This window comes from Aegilops tauschii, chromosome 3, assembly GCF_002575655.3.
Source record: "Aegilops tauschii subsp. strangulata cultivar AL8/78 chromosome 3, Aet v6.0, whole genome shotgun sequence".
NCBI lineage: Eukaryota > Viridiplantae > Streptophyta > Magnoliopsida > Poales > Poaceae > Aegilops > Aegilops tauschii.
In genome coordinates this window covers 134,994,218-135,001,109 of record NC_053037.3, presented here as the reverse complement: position 1 = coordinate 135,001,109, position 6,892 = coordinate 134,994,218, and positions in this window count along the sequence as shown.

Here is a 6,892-nt window from a genome sequence, read left to right as displayed (position 1 = left end):
GACGGTGAGTGGTCGAATTAATTTCGTACTCCTAGTTTGCACAAGTAATTAGTACGCTCGTTTTTCTCAAGAAGTTATGTTTACCGAGGCATTAATTAGAACGAATGCATGAATGACCACTAAATTTCCATGGACTTCTACATGCATTGGTGAGTTTTCACTTGACACTCTTGCATCGGGTGATCTAACACACCTCGAAATCCAACATGTGATGGTACTACTACTAGTAGTAGAATTGAGACTTATGAAACGGAAAAACGAATGATTTTTAGATGAGCCCTATAAACCCTAGTGGGTACGTACTCCGTAAAATCAGATTTTCCCAAAACTAAGTCGCTCAACCTTTATTTGCTTGTTTCCCTTCCTGCCTCCTTGCCTCGAACAGACGATGCCAAACTCCCCTGCCTGCCGCGCGGGAAAAGACCCGCCCTCGCCTTTTTTTGGTCCGGGTTTGTATCGATGGATCACGTGAAGCAGCAAAAACCCAAGCCGTGTCTTGTACTCCTCCGTCGACGCTCGCTTTCATGAATTATGTACTTCTTGTCGCCGACATGTGGGACATATAGCAACCGGGTCGACATGTCAAGCACCAAATAACAGTGCAGAACAGCAGGGGGACGCACCCCAGTCGTACCGCCCTAGTAGTAGTAGTAGTAATGAGCAATGAGACGTCAAATCACAATGACGCACCTTCCCAAATGGTTGAAGCAACCATTATTTCACACTTCGGTTCGCCATCATCTCAAACCATGTAGTATTGCTTCTGCCTCAAGAGGGACACGCGCATCGCCTTGGTACATCATGACACGTGGGAGCGCATGACAGGCCATGCTCCCCCGCCGATCGCTCGGTAAAATCACCTCATTTTTACTACTATACTTCCTCCGTATCGGTTTAGATGGCATGCATGTCATTCTAGGTTGAGAATTTAACTGGCTATATATGTGATGAATAGTATATGTTTAGAAACTACATCCGCTTAATAATCCAATGATATACTTTTTGTGACATAGTAACTCAGATTTAGTTAGTCAAATGGATGACCTAGAACTACGTGCACGCCCTATAAACCGAGACATCTAAAAACGAGGCGGAGAGGGTAGTTCAGTACGTATCTTTTTAGATCAATATAGTCGGGATTCACCAAGGAGCAAAACCAAGTGGTAGGCTGCACCTGTCGTGTTGGTGTAGCGACTCAAGCAGGGTCAGTCCGCACACGAAATGGCGACACACTTAACAGGACCCCTTTGGCCGACATGTGGCTCATCCACCGTCTTGTTCCATGTGCGATGCACCAAATTACAGTTCGGAGCAGCGGTTGGAATTGGAGGCACCCCGGTCGTAGCGCCGCAGTAGTAGAAAATGAGCGATGAGGGGTTAAATCACAAAGCCCCACCTTTCCCGCATTAAGCTGGACGGACGAAGCAACCATCATTTCACTCTAGGGCGCAAGAGCATAAAGAAAAGAGAAAACCAATGATGCGTGCGGCAGCTACCTAGGGTAGGGGTCTCCACTACAGATCATTTTTTTGAAAGTGCCTCCACTACCAATCGGCTTCTCCCTCGTCCTCTTGAAGAAAACCGATGATGCGTGCGGCGGTAGGGTTTGTAGGAGTACTACTAGGGCGTGCAGGGCCACGTCGTAGTAAACGGGAGAGGGATTGAGTTCGAGTCGACACCTTAAATATGTGTGGGCCGCTTGGTTTTAGGGGAACGAGGCAGCATGTTGGGTTCGGGGACCAGTGGAGATATAGTACGTACAAAAAATTGTGGACGTAGGTTCGACCGAAAGGAAATGATGCATGGGACCTGTATTTTGATATACCTGGGGCCGCGTGAAATTTGCTACTCTACTCAAAACTAGTAAATTACACATGCATTGAACGCATGAGATTTCGAAACCAAATTATGAATAAATACACACTATAGCATGTAAAGCTTTGAGTCATATATGCATGATGTAGATGTTCGTCATTCAAAATCAATTAATTTTATAAAAATGTTAAGATTCATGGGGATGTGCATTGTAAAGCATAAAGTAAAAAACAAATAATGGCAATTCATTTAGAAAAAAAATCAATTATGATACGGAAGATTCTAGAACAAAGGAGAAGTGCTTGTGTTTTGAGGTTTGTGCATTATGCTTAAGTTCAACCATGGAGTCTTCTAAATTGTACATGTGGCAGATCTGGTGGAATGTTGATGATATCCAACGGCCAGTAGTGCTCGGATTTGCCATCTCTGCACTGTCGGATTAGCTTCATCCAGCGACCATCTTTCAAGTTATTCGCACACTATATAGTTCTTGTGCCATAGTTGCATGTCTTGGAAAAAAGCTACTAGTGGGTTGTACTAGCTATTTAGGAATAGAAGATGTATACATGGAAGTTGTAGGGAAAGAGATGACATGGAGTATCTCAATTCCAATGAGTAGGGATTGGAAAAGAGATGTCATTTGGTTGACATCATAGGAACTTTTCTATTGAATCTAGAGATGACATGTAGATGACATGTATCTCAATTCCTATGAGGAGGGATTAGAAAAGAGATGTAATTTGGTTCATATCATAGGAACTTTTCTATTGAATATACGCTAATGTTTATTTTCCTTTGAAATTATGGGACTATAGGAATCCATTCATATGAACCAAGTGGCTCTAAAGCTACAGAAATGATATCATGTTTATTTCCTTTGAAATGTGGAGTATATGAATCTATTCCTATGAACCAATTGGCTCTAAAGGAAAAAATCCTATAAAATCATATCATATAGAGTTCCTATGATATTCCTCCACACCAAAGGATGGTTGAAATTGCTGCAGGTGATACGATGGTCTTTCTTTGTAGACTCCTCCCCTATCTTTATAGTTACCTCTCGAAGATGAATGAAATGATATATACAGGGTATTCTACATGTGCAATTTGGTACACGAAAACTCGGTAAAAGTTTGCGAGGTTCAAATTTTCAATAAAGCTATATGCACTGCATTTTGGAACGGAGGGAGCATACGGCAGTTGCTAACACTCACGTGGAAGATTTGTGTGTAGGAGGAGTGGCTGTTCTGTTAAATGACATGGCAAAACTGACATTGTCGGATGTCGATCTAATGGTTCTTACGGCGTTCGTCAGGAAAAGGCTTGTGGCGAACGTTTGTCGGATAATGATTTACGGACACATGCATTGCATTGATACATGCCCCCCCCCTCTCTCACGCACACGCACCCTCCCGAGTCCTCTCGCACCCACCTTCTATCAGCAGGTAGACGTCACACACATATGTGCTCTTCACACCCTACCCTCAGAACTTCTAAAAAACAAAAGACGTCGCGCACATTTTATTTTAGCTCACACGACACACACTTATACTATTACTCTTGTGGCGAATGTTCTTTGGGCATAGTATATTGTACTCCCACGAAGAGAAGCGGTGCACCCACGCACTAGTTCTCTCACACCCACTCGCGGGTACACGTAGGAGCACATTTTTTTGAAGCTGGTACAACAAAATCACTCCACTATATATATAAGCAGGAGCCTTAGCGCTTGCTTTACTAGGGTTCCTCTCGTTCACTCTCTCATGCTCTCCAGATATAAGCAAGACATAGGTGGCCACACTCTCTCTCAGCTCACGGCTGGTCAAAAATCTGGCCGGACAACCTCGACTAGGGCAGGGGTGTAGGTGCATCGTTCACGCTGTCGTCGGTGGCGAGGGAGGAGACCAACGGCTGCCCGTGCATCCCGATCGGCGGTCGTGCCATTCTCTCTGAGAGAGCGCTGGCTCTGGAGGGCCTCCGACCCCTTCTTCCTCCCTGCGGTATTGTGGCCAAGATGCGGCCTCCCGACGCCGTCTTTGCCACATGCCGACGACCCTCAGGTATATATTCCCTCGAAACCTGCCTTGCTCTACAGCCCCAGCTCCCCACTTGGCTTCGTGTGGATCTTTTTCTACTTCCGTCCGTTGTTCCTAAGCCACCTAGACTTTTACTATTATTAGAGGTAAAGCTAGTTCATACAGTCAACTCTAAGAGTTGGTTCAAACAGGGAAGAAAGTGGGAAAGCTGTAGCATGAATCTAGGACTTGGTTATATGAGGAAACGGGGGAAAATAGTAGATACTGGCTACCCAACCGTTCTCTTGGTTGAAAAGACGAAGAGAGCATGGTGGATGGCGAAGGGTGGGGGGAAGTGGACCTATCTATTGGTTGAAAAAGGAAAGAAAGTGACGGGTGTTGGGGGACAACGCAAATGAGAATGAGCAGGTCTAGATTTCCTGTGCTCACATAGGAAAATGTCGCCGAGGAGATAAAAAATGGGACAAATGCAAACATGCTGCCTGAGTGTTTGCCGCTCTTGGCAACCACATCTGCCTCACCACTTTATGCCCCTGCTGTCCTTACGCCCATATCTCTACCATTAATGTAAAATCACATGAAGCATTAAGCAATGCCACCTAATGTCACTATAAGTAATGGTCTAGTGCCGTCGATAAATTGAAGCAATGCCACCACCATTTTATGAAGTGCTTCTGTCTTGCTTTATTTCCCATGAAATGTGTTTTTGCAGTTACACTTATATCTCACATCGCTAACATTGCTTCATCCCAGTGGAACTGCACAAATTTGATTGCACATTTACTAACCATGTGCTACTCTCATGACAGTAATACTAATGCTATTGTTCTGCATGTTAATCTAATGGCAGTGTTGATGTGGCGTGATGCTACTTACTTAAGGACACTTTCATACTGTCAATCTAGTGCCAATTATAACACAATAGATGCTTCTGTTAATCATACGCCACTGCAAATATCATTCACTGTTTAACTAACCGTATTTCGTATTTGCGCAAACAGGGATGTATGTCTCCATATCGTTTCGGGATGTCTGTCTCCGTATCGTTTCTATCCGCGCAATCAAAAGCACACACCTCAGTTTTAGTAGAACTACGCAAAATGAGATGGCTATCCCTCCTTGCCGTCGTCTAACCACCTGTCTTCCAGGTATTCCTACATTGGTAGTTACTAGGTAGAATGACCAACGCAATATAAAAGAAGTTGATTCGTACGTTTTACTTCCTGATTGCAGTGTAGGGACGAGCGAAAACAACTGTGTCCTAGTTCGGAATGCACTTTCTACCAGTTCATCCATGGACCGAGGACTAGCTGGCATGGCTGCATGGCGGTTTTTTGGATAGGTGCGCGGACAAGAGGCACTGTGGTCTGCTTATTTCTGCAAATAGCGGTGCTTAAATTTAGTGGAATGCACAAGAATTTCAGCTGGTCAGTACACTACATGGTTTAGTTCAACATTCCAGCTGAGAACACAATTGTAATTGGTTATTCTGGAATGAGAGAACCTAACCCTGGATGGTGGAAACAAGAAAAAACCAGAGTGAACTCCAGGAAATATAAGCGTGCCGGGAGGCCCTTTGCTCAGTGAAGCTTTGCTTGTTTTTTCCTGATTTGTAAACCTTCTCACAACTTTGTCTTTTGCTGTGAACTATTATATGTTTGTTATGTTCTATGAATCATTGAGATGTATAAAATTACTTAACTTATGCTTTTCAAGTTTTTTATGAAGCCGAGTTTAATGCGAGTGTTCCACATGAACGCTGGACTAGCGTGTGAACGTTTGGAATTTACATTGTGGCCTCAGTTAACTGCATGAACCACTGTAACAAGATACATAGTTGCTTATATGTCAGACAACAGATTGTTGATTGTTAGCTGGTTGATAGCCTAGTATTGAAGCGAGCTGAGCCAATGTGCCATGTTTTGCACAACTGCTTACAAGTGGGGTAGCACCAACAGTGTTTACAAGTACTTATGTATACGTCGGCGCGCAGTTCTTGAACGAGTACTCTATTTCATCAAAACACACACTGCTCGTATGATAAAACTAGTGAGGGCGCATCTGTTTCGGCAACAATTACGATGATTCACGGGCACACAAAAGTAGCAGCAGTTCCCATAGACGGATTCAAACAGAGTACTAGCCCTAGTGGGCTCGATAACAGGCAAGGTTCGGGTAACTAGACACAATCCAAACTACTATTAAACACTAGCTGGGGCAACCATTTCATGCCTTGATCTAATTTGGGCTGGACACAAGACGAACCTTGCCATGAACATCATCGAGGACGTCCGGCAGTAGCTCAATCCCGTGAACCTTCATGAAGACAACCTTGTGGCCTTGCCACTCATAAACTTGTTTGTGGAGGCATGCCACGTCATCTTCCTGCGTAACCTTGACAAGAACAGTATGCCTCACAAACGAAGGAGTAGCTTTGAACTTCTTGTGCTTTAGTACACCCTGGACAACACGCCTGACAACAGTGAGGCTGGATACAACTCTTCATTGGTATAAGCGCAAATGGCTTCCAGGATCCAACAGCCTAAAAACTCTGTTTTCCCAGTGCAGCAAAGAAGAAAATCACCTTGGGCAGCTCAGCAGGGGGGACACATCCTTGAAGGGGGAAACTGCTCCTGCAGTGCCACGGGAGCTGTAACCTCAAACGGGGCGTTGACCATCTCAGTAGTGGCCGTGAGCGTATCTGGGGTCGGCTCGGTGGCTGCCTCCATCTTCTTGGAGCTCTTTGTCTCGTGGGGATCAACCTCCCGCGTCTACTCCAATATCGGCAGATCTTTGCCTGGTTCGCCTTGGTCCATCATGAAACTGACGAATACTAGGATACCACTGAAAGGAAAACACAATCGCAATGACAATGAAACAAAAAAGAGAGTGAGGATCGGTTACTGCTTTGCAAAAGTTTTTTTTTTCTCTGAACAAAAATATACCAACATCACGGATCCGCTTACCTTCCCTTTGTTGGGAGAGAAGAACAGTGGTAGATGTGAGTGTTGCCTTTCTTGAAGATGGTGAGGGAGAAGGGG